Here is a 17,657-nt window from a genome sequence, read left to right as displayed (position 1 = left end):
TGCTACATGTATCCTAGACAAACACACCAAAATATCCATAGCCTCACCAAATGAGCCCAGAGTCACAAGCAGCACATCAATGGGCTCACACTGAAGGAGCTGGAGAGGTACAAGATGATTATGACTCCCAAGATATCCCACCACTTCTCTGAAGGTTAGGCAGTGATGCTGATCAGCAACGGCTGCCTTTACAGGTCCTGACAGCTTATTTCTTCCCACACAGACAAACTGGGGTGGCCCGGCAACCTCCACCACTGTGGTGACATACCTTTGCCCAGAATTCACACTTGGACTGCTTGCCAGCCGTCTGCAACTGAAGAGATAAAGGTTAGTCACCGCCTGGGCATATGAAAATTTGAAGTGGTACAGCTGGTGAGCAGCTCAGTTTCCCACACTGAGATAAGAAAAATAAATCACCAACATCTACTGATAGAGTCATGAGGTCTCAAAAAATTACAAAGCATGGCTTTAATTTTCCCTTCCCCCTGTTCTGCCATAATGCACACTTATTTATAAAAAACAGTTGCTATTATACATCCTTCCTTTTCCTAGGGTAGCATATCAAATTAGCCAGACAACACAACCCACAGGCTCTCCAGAACTTCAGCTTGTCAGAAAGTCTCATTCAGGTTGGAAGTTGAACTTTATGTAGTACCTCCAAATTTCTTACATTTTTGTCCAAGTGTAAGTATGTGTCTGAGTATGCTGTGTCGTCTCTGTTATCAGGTAGAAGCTTGAATACCCATTTCTGGCTTCTAGCCAGCATTCAGAGAGAGAAAAAATTTGCTAATCCATGGTTGCAATGGAAAAAACACCTACCACGGGGAAAAAATCCTCCTGCCTTTAGCCAAATCTAATGTAATCTTTTCTCACAGCTGTAATATCACTCTGAATGCTTCACTACCTAACTTTAGCCTCACATATGGAGCACAGGGAATTACTGATACAAACCTTTTGTACAAGGCCAGTCTGGAAAAAAAAATACATAAATGGTTCTGTTTAATACTCCCTAGTTTGCAATCAAAATCAATACAGTTCCATGAAGATACTGCCATTTTAAGTAACGGCGATACCCTCCAAAATGCAACAGCATTATATGATTTCTCGTTCATAGAGGCTTTGATGTTCCTTCTATTATCCCAGTCTTGCTTTAGCACACATTTAATATTAGAATGTGTTCCAGGAGGCATATGGCAATAGAACTAGGTCAACCATTAACCAAATAACAGGAAGCTGCTCTGCAGAGCACACCCTTCAAAGCTTGCTTAATGAGCTAGCTCTTCAGAATGTGTCCTTCAGTAAGGTTGAAACTAACTGTTCCATGGGGTTTTCTTTAAAGACAAAAGGTCACCCAAGTTAGGCAACTTATGGGCATGGAAGACTCTGAGCAGCCATCCCAAAATGTAAAGGCATCTAGGTCAGATGTTAAGAGATGAAGAACATTCCACAGTCATGCATGGGACACTGAACATCAGGAAGCAATTCCAGTAATTTCTTCATCTGATGTGCAAGCAGGACCCGTTCCATCATTAATCTGCTCCCACAAATTCACAGGAAAAGAACAGAGCCTTTGTAGAGTTTGTAGGGAAGGACACTATCACTAGATAAAGAGTTAGCATCTCTGTCCAGGTGAGAGTCAATTCCAAACACTTGCAAGGTTTGAAAAAAAGGGTTGATATTAAGGCTTGCAAGTCAGTGTCTGACTAAATTCTTCATGTCCTGCTTTCTCCTTGATCTTGTTGAGATACATACAAGATTTAACATGATCTGCCAAATGCAGGAGAAAAAAAAATCCATCATCATTATTGGTATCTTTATTAGTTCCACCTCTGTCTTACCAATTGCTTCCACTAAATATCATATTCCATACTTCTAAGCAACCAGAGATGCCCAGGTTTGAAATACAAGTTGTTAGGATTGAAAAGCATCAGGCACCAAAGAACAGAATCCACGAGTAACATGGAAGCTAGAAAGAGTTCTAATTCATATTATACTGTCAACAAGGCACTAGAGATGGCCTGATCAAATTGTTTTTAAACAAATAAAAGACAAACACTTGCCAGCACTCTAAATGAAAGGAAGTTTGCATACAACAGCCACTGATACCCATCACATAACTGCTGCAATAACGTAACAGTCATGCACCATAAAATAGTATAAGCTTTTCAAATTCAAAAGTCACCATCAAGTTATGTGACTACAGTCAGATCTTGACACTAAGTGTATAATACACATTAATGTTAGTTTTCTGATACTCTCATAAAAATGGATGCACTCTTATCTCTTTATCACAGTCTTTCTTTTGGACACTATTTCTACAAAACAAAACATTCAGAACACTTGAAGTCATTATTTACCCAAACAAAGACAACAATAAAAAAGTCTTCTTTACACCATTGCCAGGCTTATATTTCTCCGTAATTTTTAACTGGAAGAAGTGCTGTAAGGATTATATATACATCAAGAGTTTCCCCATAGTTCACAACTATCCTTGTGACAAAAATAAAAGTGAAAAAAAAAACCCAACCACAACCATGTCCAACAGACATTCTTCTACAAGTGCCTCCATAACTGAGAACTTCTGTGTAACCAAATGTCTGTGAGATAGGGATTCGAGTCCATCTTTCTGGTGCTAGATCCTCCTGGTTTACCAGATAATAATTCCAGTTCCTAATTACAGGCAGAGCAAACGATGAGGCATCCATGATGACAGAGAAAACAGTCAGTGTGTGTGATCATATGTCCCTGCAGATTGCTTTGTATCTTAAGCGACAGCTCCTTGCTGAAACAGGCTAACTCAGTGGAAGACTGCCAAGCATGCTGTGGTGAGATTATCATCTTAGCAGTTATTTATAATAAACTATCTTCAGCAAATAGCACCCTTTTCAGTATGAAAAAGTCATGGACAATGTATTTCCTTTGCAGTGCAGTGATGGTCTATGAGAAAATGTGCAGACAATATCTAGTGGCATTATTCATTTGAATATGAAGAAGCACTTCTGATGAACATTCTCCAGGATGTTCTAAAAAATGTTCAACACCACTGGAAAAAGCAAAAGATTGCCAGATACTACAAAATACAATCTGCAATGAAAATTACATAGACAGACAGGACAGAGTGACCACCCCGTATGAAAAAATCTTGATTTTCCTGCATCCTTAATAACTTTGATGCTGAAACAGCTACCAGAACATGGAGTTATCTATGGAACCAAGAAAAACTCCTGTCTTGAGAGATGTTGTTCAAGTTTCATATAATTCCTCAGTGCCATTATTTGCAAGTGACCTATGCAGAAGTGCTAGACTTCCATGGCTTCAACCAAAAAACCTGAATGGGGCCAATGAAGCTACGAGGACTGTGTAAGGATGAAGTTACTGCAGAAGAGAACAAACAGTCTTCACACACAAGCCATGTTTTATATGCATCCCCCCCCTCCCATCACCAAATTGCAACTCGGAAAACATACTTGTGGGTTGATTACTCCCACACTCCCACTCGAGTTCTTAGGAACATATGAAGAAAGTCGTACTTTTGCAGGGCTACCACAGAACAGCATCTAGGACAAGGATTCATTCAAGGGGATCTGTAATACATTCTTTGAAGATCCTGCTGAACAGGCAATGGAATCTGTGAGAGCTCTGATTATGGAGTTCAGCTCTGCTGTGCCCATCAGGAAACAAGCCCTCAGCCTTCCAGAGCTTCCCAGGCTGCAGATACAGGAAGGTATCTCCAGATATTATGGGAGGAAAAAAACTCAAACCAGTAGACCAGTGACTGAGCTGACAGAAGACATATCCCTACATTTTTAAGTCCACAAAATGCTTAGCAAGTTAGAAATCTTTTTATTTCCACAGATTAGACAGATATTTGGCTCTTAAAAAATGGTGTCACAGTAATTTGACAGTAGCTTTAGCCAAATAAGACAAAGGCATTCTAATACTGCATTTCTGCTAAAATGAAAGCAGAAACAGTTACAATAGAGCCTTCTACATTTTCTTAGTGATTACAGAATGCCAAAGGCTACACAATACCACTTGCACCATTTCATACCGTCTGCATTTTGCAGCTGCAGAACAACGTTCTCAAGTGGTTACACCTTTTGAACAAACTATCTCTGCACTAAAGCAAAGGATCCTCAATGAAACTCATCTGAAGCTCAGGATTTGCACATAATTGAACTCTTTCTCTAGATCTGCTACTTCAGCCTCCACCCAGCCCCGTTTGTAATCCATCAGAAATGCTTTTGGAATGCCCTTCATTTGTTTTGTTTTGGTTTAAAAAACAACAAACAAAAACACAAACAAACAAAAACCAACAAAAAACCCCACCAACCAACCAAAAAAAAACCCAAACAAAACCAAACAAACAAAACCAAACCAACCAACCAAAAAACCCACACACACCCCCAAAAAAAAAAAAAACCCCCCCCCAAACAGGTTCAGAAAGAGAGAAAGAAATGAAACCCTGCTGGGCTGAAGTTTTCAGATGACAAAGCAGAAGGTAATTGTTAAATACCAAGTATGAAAGCTGCATAAAAGGACAAGATGCAGAGCAGAAAAATTTATTTGGGCTTCCTGCATTGGCATGAAATGGCTGCTTTCCTTCTTACTGCCAGCTCCCATGCTTCATGTTGACATTACACATCCTGTGCTGTAGATCCACCCCCACGCTGATGCTTGCCCAACAGAATTATCTCCTGCGTCACAGCAGTGGTAACAGAACTGCTGGCTCTGCAGATCTGAAAGCACTGTTTCAATGCTTAATACATGAAGCAACTGGACACACTACCAGATATTCTGGGTTGGTTTATGGCACTCTCAGTGCTGTATGACTTGGCCTAACCTTCTGTTAACCAGATGGTCTGTTCTCCCCTTGGGACCAAACCATTAAACTTTATTTTATTAATTCCTACCAAAATGCAGGGACAGTTTAGAACACTTGTATCTGATTTATCTCCAACAGGGTTGCTAAGATGAAAATGACCTAAAAATACCTGGAAATGCTGCTTCACACCAACAGAGAACAAGATCTTTTGGAGTAAATATTTAAATGATCTGCCAGATGAACTACCACAGCAGTATGAACCACATGGATAGCAACTTGTATTATGTACACATACTCAAAGGTACACACTCCTGTCATTGTAAAAGGGCCTAGGTGCATTTTCCCTGATCTAAAGCACTTCTGCCTTGAACAGGCAATTACCATATTTGTGTCTATTCAAATCAATCCCTTAATTAAAAAAAAATAAAAAAGCCTTCCAAAACCATTCGTTAGCGGTGGGACTCCAGAATCATGTACAGGCAACACAGCAACATGAATGTTCTCACCAGAACATCCAAAACCAAGTCATGAAATCATATTTCAGGGACACGCCAGTGCTGACTGAAGTCAAAGCTGAGTGTTTGTAACATACATGCTCCTTCTGTCAAAATACAAACAGTAAGACTGAAAGGAAAGGATCACATGAATTAAACAGAAAGAATTATCTAATGCACACACTTCCGCTGAATCTTGCAAATCTGCTACAACCATGCCCTCACATGCAACCACAAATGAGCATCTTATGTATGTAGGCGGTAGCTGTTGAAAGTTAAGGGCATCTTCTACTCAAGATGTAATTTCCAAACGCCTCCTGGAAAGCTCCATAAGATTAGTCCATGCAGCCAAGGATTTAGTCTTCAGATGCTTACTCACACAAGTAGCTGCAGTGAAACTCAAAATCACAATGACTATTCACATGAATGAGCTTTTACTGTATAAGGGCTTTAGCCCCCATCATCTATTATCTACCAAATGTACTACAGCAACAAGAAAAAGCAATGGCAGTGAGGTCTGACCTATTTAAAAGCCTTTGTTAACATTCCCAACAGTGGCAGTGAGGAGTTATAAAATAAATAAATAAAGCTACATGCCTGCACACAAAACAAAATCCCAGGAATGTAAGAAGAATCCTGCAAAAGTTGCAGTTTTACTGTCTTCCAAAGAAAATAGGAAGATAATCCACATAAAATCTAACTATAATAAATCATTTAAATCTGTTCTTCACGGCTACCACTACAGTGCAGTGCTTCCAAATCACTGTTCAGATTGCTGCACACATGCATCCGTCTGAGGCTGAGTTCTCAATCTAAACTTCCAAATCTCTGCAGGCAGGAGTGTTATATATGCTTAAATAGAACAGCACCTCTTTTATCCAACTTTCTACATGTTATTAACTTCTAATGTGGAAGGAGATCACAAACCATCTTCTTTACACCACCTGGGCAACTAAAATGCTCTTTTGGTCATCCATTACTGAAAGTCTGACTGAGACATGAATAACTCTCCAATCTGGATGTCAACAGATCAGCAGGTACTGCCTTCAGCTCATAAGCACACTGCTTAATTCACCTGTAAAGAGGATTAGATGTCTTCAGCACATCAAGGAAACAAGGATGAGAACAGACTGCATGGCATTTTAGCTCCATCTATCTTTAAAATTTCCCCAAAGAGCAGGATTTTTTTAACGTCCCATTTAAGTTACTAACTCATCATCATATGACTGGCCTCCACTGCCATGACATACAAAACTTCAGTATATGGTGACAGGCCCCCTAGAAAGTCATTCCATAACCTGAAACATCATCTACCCTTCAAACACACTAAAAATAGATTCCTCACCCCCCTGAGGTCTCTGCAGCCCATCTGATATTACAGTACAGTATTAACAAACCTATGTAGACATAAATTCTTAAAATAAATATCTTCAGAGATAAGACCAGAATACCAGCAAGCAAGTAATATTCCTGTACACCACTGAAGTAACATGGGTGAAGCTGTGGAAGCACTGAAGAACCATGAAGGGCAAAGACCATTTCATGTTCATTTTGCAAGAGGACAGCATGTGCAACATTTGGTCAACCTGCCTGTCATCTTGCCATGCAACTTCTGACTCAAGGCTTGTTGTCTGAAAGACCTTTTCTGAGTACAACCTCAGCAGTTTTCATGTGGTTCCTTGGGAGAGCAACACACTGAAAATCTTGTCTTCCCCCCCTGCTCCACAGTGGAAGAAGAGCAACACATTTGTAGAGGATGTGGAATGGAAAATTCATTGTAGTATGTTAACACCTCTGCAACCTGATAATTTGAAAATAACTCAGATTTACTCATGTATTCATGCATCTGGGAGACCTAAATGTATTGACTCACTCTTTCAGCAGCCCCAGTGACTGCTACAGTTTTGTTCTTGGAGCCAGAGATTCCAGGTCTCACACATGCATGTGTGAGGAGAAACCTGTGTGCTCTTGAGCAACAACAGCTTCTCCTCAACCCACCAGGGTGGAAACACACCAGGAGCCAGCACTGCTGAAGGGTTAAATACACTCATCCTGCAAGTCCTGAGCTGAAATTCACCATATATGCTGATGCACAACACAGCCTTCAGTCACATTTTCCTACAGAAGAGTCCTCCTCTCCCCAGGTCCTGGTGCTGTTGCACACTGGGCTGTTTTACACCACCTGCTTGATCACAGACGAGAACTTGGCCTCTACTTGGCCTCTACATGACCTGACATAGCTGAAAGCTGATATGCTTTCTCCCCACTGCCCTCCCCCAACGAAGATAAATGGTTCATTTAGACCAAAAGGAACCTGTCCACATTGACTTAATTCAAGTAACATTAATTCAACTTTTGGGATGCACCGCTGTCCAGGAACCCAAACCCCTTCTTGCAAGACTGCAAGCTACAGCCGTATGAAAGGGCAGGAACAATTAAGCAGTCAAGGAGCTAATTAACCAGGCTGAGAGCTGTCTGGCTCCTCTCAATTTTCCATCAGCCATTTGTTAACATTTTTACACTTGTCAAGTTATTTAGCTGAGCATGACAGAAACAAGGCTTCAGAGCCCACCAGTGCTGGAGGTCCCATATCCTGCACCCAGAGCCACCCTGTAGACAGGGGAGGGAAAAACTGAAATGCAAAACCAGAGCTTCCAATCAGATATGGAGAGAAATCATTCCAACTGTTCATTCTGACTTTTTTTTTTTTCAAAGTGCCACTAGTCTCACAACACAGAAGAAAACAAGATGATGACTCCATTGGCCATTGCTTTCCAAACTTTGCTGCATCACCAACTAAGTAGGTACTGGATATATATTAGTCTCTTCTTCCATACTCACCACAAGCTAGTTCCCATCTGTCAAAGAGCAGAGCAGGTCTGCTCCAGCCTCACACACCAGAACCACTCACAAAAGGAGATTTTTCTTAAGTACACAGTAGTTTGTTTCAACACACTCAGCAACAGAAGGACTTAATTTCCAATAGCCCTGTTAAATCCTAATTATGCCTGTTTTACTGGGTAGAGGGATAGATCACTGAAGGAATTAAAAAAATTTAAAAGCAAGATTTCAAGGGCTGGACCCCAATTCTCTGGTCTCCTTTGTGTTTGGTCAGAGACCCAAACCCCATTACAAAGAGCCACATGCCCACAAATCTAGCTGAGTCTGATTAGAACTGAAGAATCCAAGTCTAAAAAATAAAATATTAAAATAAAAAATTTAAAATAAATACCTAAAATCTTAAATAAATATCCATGGGTCTCTCTAAGTGCTCTCCAGAAACAGTTTGCTGAACTAGAGATGAACACTTATCTTTGACTCACTGCATCCACCTCAAGACCGGCACTCCTGCAGCTATTTCAAGTTGAACCCAGACTGCAGTGTTCACTTTGTTTAATAAAAATTCAGAAAACAACAAAACAAACAAACAAGAACAAACAAACAAACAAAAAAAAAAACAAAAAACCCCCCCAAAAACCAAACCAAAACAAAAAACAAACAAAAACAAAGGAAAAACCCCCACAAACAACAAAATAAAACAGAAGGAAATGAGGAAGAAGTTGCTAAACAATCACCACTGACATAAACCACCTTCTCCAATCCCTCTAGAATTTCTGACTTAGGATCTATTTGAACTGTCAATTTAATATCAACAAGAGAGAGACAGAAAGGAAAAAAAACCACTTTTCAGCATCATCAGCCAGCTGAATTCTGGTATTTGGGCCACAGCAAGGCCTTTATTAATGATCCCTTTCCCAGCTGCACACTAAATTAAATTCTCCAGCAAGTCAAAGTAATTAGAAAGTAAATGAACCACCCTCCATGTCACAATCATGCTGGACCAAAATCTTCCAGCATATGTGGTCTTCCCTTATCTATGCTGGTTATTTTTTATAAATATGGAGAAAACTCAAAAAAATATGTGCTGCTGGAACACAGGTTCTATGTGTCCCATTCCCCCATTCTGCCCTTTTCTTTACCAGCAGTGAGAGGTCCAGGGACAGCGAGTGGGAGGAATGTTTTTGCCTGGCTCCTGTGCTAAGTAGCTATTGTGTTTTGAAGCATTTGCATGACAACAGTTCCAACCCAGGATGACCCATCTTCTTCCCGAAAAGGATATCCTGTGATGCCTTCTCTCCACCCTGAAGCACTACTATTTCGACCGTAGGAACTGCAGGCAGAAAGGAAGAGTTTGCTCATTCGGCAACGCAAAGAAGCCCCCATTGTCCTACCAAGCCACGGAAACAGTGACCACATGTACATCAGAAGATTCCATTTTTAGCATTTTTCAAAACAAAGTCTTCTCTTTCACATTATCACGAGCACAGTGAATCCTCCCTCAGTCCTCCCATCTCATTCTCTGCAATGTCCGCTTTGTTTTGTCTTGAAGAATCATTCTCCTGCCTCTCTGCCCCACGCCACTGCTTTATTAGCAGCAAGTTTCCACTGCACACAATTATGGCATGCCTTAGCCTACTTTTCTGTTTGCTGAATAGCTCTGCCTATTTTCTACTTGTGCTGATGCTACCATTTACTTTTCCTGACACTCTAATCCTTGTATCCTTTGAAGACCTAACTTCCTCCACCATGACAACAGCTGCAGTTCTCAGGCCCCTTTCCAGTCCTTTTTAATAGCAACAGTAATGCCACTGCTGAACATCCCACTTCCTAATCTTCAGGTCAGCATAGAGCCTGCATCTGTAACAAGTGCTGCATATACACCACCCAGAGCACGCATTATCTAAATGACTAGCAAGTTATTAATTGCATATTCCTGGAATTGAAAGGAGATTGAAAAACACTGACACATAATATAAACACTTAGCTGCTTCTCACATAATCCCAATTAGATGGTCTTATTTTCCACCACAAAGTAAGAAGTGACACATTTAACAACTGAAATCTTTATTGAGCTAGTTCAAAACTAATACAAGTAGCCCAGTAAATCAAATGTTTTCTCAGAATTATTTGTTGTCAACACACTGGCCTTGCAATGATTGCTACCCTGATAAGCTCTAAGTCCTTCCTAATCACTCATGACATTGATGCTGTGCCTACAGCTCTTTATGCTGACATTATTAAACAAGTATTCTTAAAGAGACTGTATTTGACTCCACTCAAGAACAATTCCTGAGCATCCTGAGATCTCTCACTTCCATCTTCATTAAATTATCAACTAAACTAAACTAAATTAAGTGCTTCTCTTGATGGATCTTAGCATCTTCTAACCAGAAAAGCTGCTTCTAGCCCAAGCCAAAAACCCACTGTATTCCCCCCAGAGAGCAGCTGTGGAGGTCCAGAATTATACCACAAAGATAAGCCAAAACTATAGAGACTTTTGGATGGAGGGGAGATAGAAAGTATAGCACTGCTGCTAGGTGTGAGACTGATGTTCTGATAATCAATGTGTCTCAAAAATTACTACAAAACAGTCACAACCAATGATGAGGGAAGGCTCTTTTCCATACACTCCTTAAGGAAGAGTTCCTTCAAGTCATAATTAGGCAAGGATATTTTGAGTTACTGCAGTTACACATGCCAGGTCAGGCTGAACAAAGCAACTGTATCAAGATCTTCAACTTCCAAAGAGCACAGAAGAAAATTTATACTGTACATAAGACCGTGCTTAAGACTCCAGATACAAAGACTCCCCTTTCCTCAACTCAAACCCTCTCCTTCAAACCTCTTCAGAGTTGTATTTGTACTGCAACTTCTGGCACAGCTTCATAAAGCTCAAAAGATGAGGGACAGACTTTACATCTTTGGAATTGTTTTTAAAGTTGAAAGAACAAAATGGAACAAAATCCAAAATAATCTCACATGATTTTCTATTTACCTGTGTGTCCAAATTCCCAAACACAAGCTGAAAACAGAAGAACACTTCCAAAACTCAGGATTCAGATGAAGACTACATTCTATTAAATCCAGTCCCCTCGTTTGGAAACTTCTACTAAAGCCTTTTTTTGCTACAACCAACAAGATAATTATCATAAGTTGATCTATCTCCCTTCCTCCCCCCTTTTCTTCTTTCAGCACTGGCATACAAACCATGCTATTTTAACTTCTTTCCTGTTCTCCCTGTTCTTCTGGAACATTTTATTTTCAACAGTCAACTCATTTGGAGAAGTGCCATGCTGAAGTTCAACCGTTTACAATGTTAACTGTGTCTCTGCCAGCAGCTAAGGACTTGCATCACACCACCTTCTCCAGTACCTCTTGATCAAACAATTTGAGTTCCTCTCTCTGAGAAGTTAGCAGATGTTTAAGCAACCTTCAGTCTCATCATACTCCTTTTTTTTTCCCCTCAAAATTATTCTCACTCTCTGAAGAGCAAGATGGCATTTCTCATTCTCTCCTCAATTAACACTTTGCAGACCCCCTGCTCACCTCCTAAGGGCCCATAGACTGCTTGACTATTTAGTGCTCTAGAATGAAAAAGCTGTTTGAAAAGCAAGCAAGCATTTAGGCTGATGAAAAAAATTTTTTGCTGAAGCCACCAATTAGAAGTTCAGACTTGAATACATCCTGATCAAGTACGATGCAAGTTAAGCAAATCATACAGTTCTGGCATTAGCAGCAGACCATCTTCATCCAGAACAAGTTCACAAAACACATATTCTTTTATTTCAAAATAGAGAAATATCTGTTTGGAGAGCATTTACATTATTTTTCTTCTACAATGGATTGGAAGTGAAACGAAATATAAGGAAACAAAACACATAAAATTACACAGACATCTTGGCCTTTGTAGACCTTTCCTGATTTGTGAAAACAGGATCTCCTTCCTCTATCAGTGTGTTTCTCAAAATTATGCTCTTCAGAATTTCACTGAGAACTTTTGGATCTGTCCCCAAGTTTGCTTGGTGAAGCTTCATAATGGGACAATGTTAGTTAATGAACAGCACACAGCTATTCACCAGTTTCTTTTAAGAAAGAACTTTTAAGTCCTTTTTATGCAATTCCTTACTACAAGGCAAAGTTGTTCTGATCAATTACAGAAATTATCCACAATACCACACGAAGTGTTACAGCAAACTCAACTTAAATTGTAACTCTACACATTTGGAATAATAGGAAAACTCAATAGGAAAAATTAATATACACTTGTTCATGGGAATTCCAGATTTCAAGAGACAAATCTGGGCTTTTCTGAAGTAATCTTCCTCAAACTGTAAAGTTGTACTATTATAAGACTTAAGTTCTTATCATTTCCTTATTAAGGCTAAAATTAAACTTGTCCGTTCCTTGGAGCCCAGAGTAACATCTGCCAGATGTCCAGACATCTATGTTGAACAATACTCATCTACTTATCAACTCTCTTTTTAATTATTTTTTTATCAGTCTTCATAAAAGTCAATCCTCTTTTAAGTCAAAGTTTACAACACTAATGAATTTGTTTATAAACTTTACTGAATTGGAATTATCTTTTTTTTTCCACTTCCACTTGAAATTGTTCTACTTTCCAGTTGCAGCATCCCATTATGTACTCATATTCTTCAAGTCTAAACATACCCAACATATTTTTAGTTTTCCTCTTGCAAAATTTTTTTTTTAAATTATGAAATTCTAAACATGTAATTTTAACCATCTCATCAACATAATCCACTATAAAGGTAGTAAAAATGTATAAGGAAATCAAGTATTGTTTAAACATTTTTAAAACAACGGTTCATAGCTTATGCTAATAGGTTTGAGAAAAGTGATTAAGAAAAGCAAATTTATATACTGAAGCATAAGCTATGAATGCTTTTTCCTTCTGTTAGAGCTTGAAGCAAGAAAAAGTTGTGCGCCCACAAGCAAAATCAATTGAAAGCCATTGTCTAAATTAAGAAGTTTATGCTTGATTAGGAGAAACATTCATGTCACCACCATCTCAAGAATTAAGATTATGTTTCTAGAACTTCTTTAAAAACCAATGATTTTGACAGGTTTTTTTTGTTTGGTTGGTTTTTTGGGCGTTTTCTTTGATTTGTTTTGTGTTGTTTTGGGGGCTTTTTTGAAAATAAAATAAGTTCTTTAGCTAGTATTTTAACAGCAAGATGAACTTCAATCTCTCTGGGCAGAACTATGGCAAGAAACATCATTAACAAGAATGAAATTCTATTGAGAGACTTCATTGTCATAGTGAATAACAGCATTCTCACTCCAACTCAAACTACTGCAATGTTGTTTGGTTTTCTAGGGTTGTCTGTCACCACAAAGTAGGGTAAGATCATAAAGATCCTGAGCATAAATCTCAAACGATTCTTGGAGTGCACGTGCCATGTTCAGTGGCAATGCATCTCTAGGGCACATCGTGGTGCAAACACCAGCTGACCTCTCAAGAAGTGAGAGGAGATTCAGTTTTGAACTATGAGTAGTCAGCATAGTCTTCTTATATAGAGGAGGGATATCTACAATCTGACCCAAATAAGCAAAGGTCAGTGGGCAATTTTTCAGTTTCTTCAATGGTTGCTGATTGAGACCTGTGCAAAGACTGAAAAATGCATCAAAGAATATGACCTCAGGGGGATAAAAAACCCAAAACACCACCACCACAACAATAAAAAACCAAAACAAACAAAAAACAACAACAACAAAAAAAACAACCCTAAACCCCAAAACTGTTAACTTCTCCTTTTGTCAAAATGTAAGATTAAACATACCTGAAATGGTATGTTCCATGGCCCTCTTCTAAAATACGGAGACAAACACGGTATCTCGGTAATTTGGGTGACGTTATCAGCAACCAGAACTTAAGAAATGCACAGTTGATAAAGCAGTATCCTTCCAAGGTATATTTGATTACATTTCTTCCATAGCAAAAATAAAACAAGGACACTGATTTCAACTTTTCAGCTGGATCTCAACTTTATCTCAAGTCATTGCAATCCTCAAATCTTTCTATTTTTTTGCACATCTGGGAGTGTTGTGATTCAGATTCACTGGTCCCTTACCTGACACATCTTCCATATGTAACACAAATTTGTTCTTAAACTCTTCAGAGTAACGCAGGTATGAACATAACTGATACTTTTCCATGAAGCTGTGCCTTCAAGCTCAACAGCACTGTTGAATCAGTGAATGAAACTGCATTTCAGTCCCCTTCATGCATTTCAGCATGTACTTTGAACTTTTTGAGGAACTGCATCTACCATGCAACTGATGTGCAAATTTAGGTAGGTTCAGAAAGAGCAAGGCCTGCTTTGGGTCTACTCAAAACTATTTCAGATTAAAAGCTGTGTGAAAAAAAAGCACACATTCAACTGCTATCTCACTTTAAAGATCTCAGGTTTCCATAATAACATTAAAATCATAATAAGAATGTTGCTCTGAGTTTTCAGAAAAACAGTATTTTATGACAGCAAAAAGACAGCTGTGAAAACTGCTTTGTTTTTTTTCAAGGAAATTATGAATGTTATGATGCTCTGAGGAACCTCCTAAAAGCTTGCCAGTATCATTTTAATGCAACCTTGTGAGTGGGGAGAAATATTCCATCTAAATTTAAAACACATCCAAAAGAAGGAATACTCTTGAAAATGAGATGTTAAAAATCCCAAAAATTAGGCACCATCATCATCACCTAGGAAAAAAAAAGACATTTTATTATAGCCTCTGGAAGAACCTGAGCAGCCTCAAGGTGCATGCACTTACCTCCAAAAGCTTTTGAAAATCTATAAATATGCTTACATACACTATTTATTTGGCCAACTGATCAACCTCTTAAATTCTGTGGTCTTTAACCAAAGAAAAATATCTAAAAAGGTGACCTCCGCATGAAAGCATCAGAGAAAAAAAGCCTGAGGATGTGTTTCTCTTGTGTGAAGGAGAATCTGAGCAATTTCCTCCAATCCTCATTTCCTGATAGCATGAAGACAGTGAGAAGACCCATCACAATGTTGTACATTGAAAAATCTGAAGGAAACCTTAGGGGAAAAAATCATGATTAAGCCAGCTACTGCCAGCAAAGCTTCAAAACCTGGAGAGACATCCACAATGTTAGGAGCACTTCCCATCTCAGCTTTGTCTACTCTCTCTCTCCTCCATTTTCTGGTGGAGCTAGAGAACATGACATGGCTTACCTGACTCAGATCACAGCTCTCTGCCAAACTAGTCACTTCCTCTTAGACATGCAAGCAGCTTCATGAGACAAACAGACCCCCACAGACGCATACACAAAAGCAGCAGCAGAAAGCACTCAAACTTGAAGGTCTTTCTCCTTCCAAACACCAGAAAAACAAATGAAACTTTGCCTTTTTCTTCCTCAAAAGAAGGAGGTGAAGGGAGGAGGAATCCTATCAGATCACAACTACATGAAGCTCCAGGAGAATCTCTCTGTGTGGAGAACAGAAACCACAATGCTAAGAGGGGCCGGGGGGAGGGAGGGCGAGGGGGGAAAGAGAAGGTTACTCCAGAAGACATAAAGAGCCTGTGGACTCTGTGTGCATGTGTGCGAGAGTGAGGAGAAGCTTTGTGTTGTGGAGCCTGGACTGGAACCAAAGCAGACAGCTTGCAAATGGAGGACAGGGAGATAAAGAAAGGGAAAGAGGGGGAGAGACAGGGAGAAACCTGCTCTGGGTGGTTGAGAAAGGGACAGGGGAGAAAGCGCCTTCTCCCTTGCCTGGTTTAAAGGTAGGGACATCGGGGAACTGAGCAAGTAGAAGTGGGCTCCTTCCCCTTCCTTTCTTCCCTTCTCGCTCTCTTTCTCTCAAAGGAGAGCACAAGGGTGTGTAATGGCTCCTGCTCTCCAGATGAACGCTGTCCTCCTCCAAGCAACCTCCTGCGGGCACCACCAGCCCCCCAGCCCCGACGCTTCCGGGGACCCCGGCATCCCAGCTCCCAGAGAGCCGCGGTGGGGGTACCACCGCCGGAGTGAGGGACCAGCCTCGCCAGTGACGAAGAGGGCAGCGAGAGGGGACGAGGAGAGAGAGGAGGAGGGGGAGAGTGACTGAAAGAAAGAAAGAAAGAAAAAAAGAAAGAAAGAAAAGAAAGAAAGAAAGGAAGGAAGGAAGGAAGGAAGGAAGAAAGAGGTCACCAGATTGCCTGGGTTGTGCCAGCACGGAGCTTTTCTCTTCTCCGTGTGTCTCCCGTTTCTGATCCAAGTCCACACGCACAGCACCATCCAGACCTCGCACACACACACATATCCACTCGGGCACCCTCCACCCCGAAAGCTCGGCTGGTATCTCACTTATCTCCCCATATTGCCCCCCCCAACCCCCTCCGTAATGCAACAACAAAAAATTAATTAACCGCCTTCCTCCTCCTCCCACCACCACCACCACCACCACCAGCACCTCCTCCTCTTCTCCTCCTCCATGCAAGAGACTTCTCTCTCAAACAAAACACCCCGCTCCCGCTCCCGTCTCTTCTCTTTTTTTTTCTTCCTTTCTTTCTTCCTCCTTCCTCCGTTGACGGAATGAATGGATTTCAGAGGAAGGTGATGAAAAGAAAGACAGGCAGAAAAGACCAAACAAAACACACACATACAAACGAGAGATGATCTCTCCAATGCCAAACCAGAGATGGGTTTTAATTGCAAGAACTTACTGGAGCGTCCCGGCACTGCTGCTCTTGCTGCTGTCTCCTCTCCTCTCCTCTTCCTCCCTGCCTAGCTCTTCTTGTTATTGTTGTGGAAGTTGTTTTGTGAGTCTCATGTGCTCCTTGCCAGGTCTCAGCAATGGAGGATCGCCATCTTTCCCTGCTTTCCCCCCCCCCCTCTCCCTCTCCCTCTCCCTCTCCTTCACTGGTTTGCTGCAGCTGCATATCACTCTCTCTCTCTGTCTCTCTCTCTCTCTCTCTCTCTCTCTCTCTCTCTCTCTCTCACCCTCTGTGTCTCTCTCTGAATAATGAGCAACCAGAGGGAGAGAGAGAAAGAAGACAATCTCCTCTCCTACCACACAAAACGCAAGAGCACCAGGGGGTGCAAGAATCCTTTCTAACAACAACAACAACGTGTAGGGGAAGAGGAGGAAAAAGAGAAAGAAAAGAGAAGAAAAGAGAGGAGGAAAAGGCAAGAAGAAAGAGGAGGGAGGTGGAAGAGGAGGGGGGAAAGCAAACAAACCAGAGAAAGATCCAGGAGGCAGACAGATGGAGGAGAAGATGGTAGTGATAGAGAAGGAGGTGTTGAAGATGAAGGAGATTAAGAGGAGGAAGGTGGTAACAAAAAGTTAAGGTTTGGGACACTGAATCACTCACAGGCCAGGAAGGAGGAGAAGGAGGGGGAAAGATCTGAAGATCTTCCCCTTCCAAGCTGTTGCCTTCACAAAGCTTCCTGTGCAGGAGTGCTCAGCAGCTCCTGCGATGCTGGGGGAGCCACTCGGATGGAGTACTCTGCTGGGTCATAGCTCTCTTCCAGC

The 17,657-nt window shown here is 40.7% G+C and overlaps 1 protein-coding gene across 3 annotated transcripts in view; it reads right to left on the bottom strand.

Moving 5' to 3' along the window:
* The window catches only part of ZNF462 (zinc finger protein 462), a 92,236-nt gene extending 75,213 nt beyond the window's left edge, over positions 1-17,023 (bottom strand). For 2 of the 3 annotated variants that reach the window (XM_027708686.1, XM_027708688.1), the window contains exon 1: positions 16,334-16,485. The gene's annotated coding sequence lies outside the window, so the exon portion shown is untranslated. Of the gene's footprint in view, positions 1-16,333; positions 16,486-16,848 lie in introns of those variants that run through there. The other variant, XM_027708687.1, reaches the window with a different exon arrangement.
* Between the last annotated feature and the right edge of the window lie 634 nt (positions 17,024-17,657).

This window comes from Neopelma chrysocephalum, unplaced genomic scaffold, assembly GCF_003984885.1.
Source record: "Neopelma chrysocephalum unplaced genomic scaffold, ASM398488v2 Primary Assembly neopelma1_96472, whole genome shotgun sequence".
NCBI classification, from domain to species: domain Eukaryota; kingdom Metazoa; phylum Chordata; class Aves; order Passeriformes; family Pipridae; genus Neopelma; species Neopelma chrysocephalum.
Note: the sequence above shows the minus strand (reverse complement) of the source record. Positions and strands in the feature narration are given on the sequence as shown.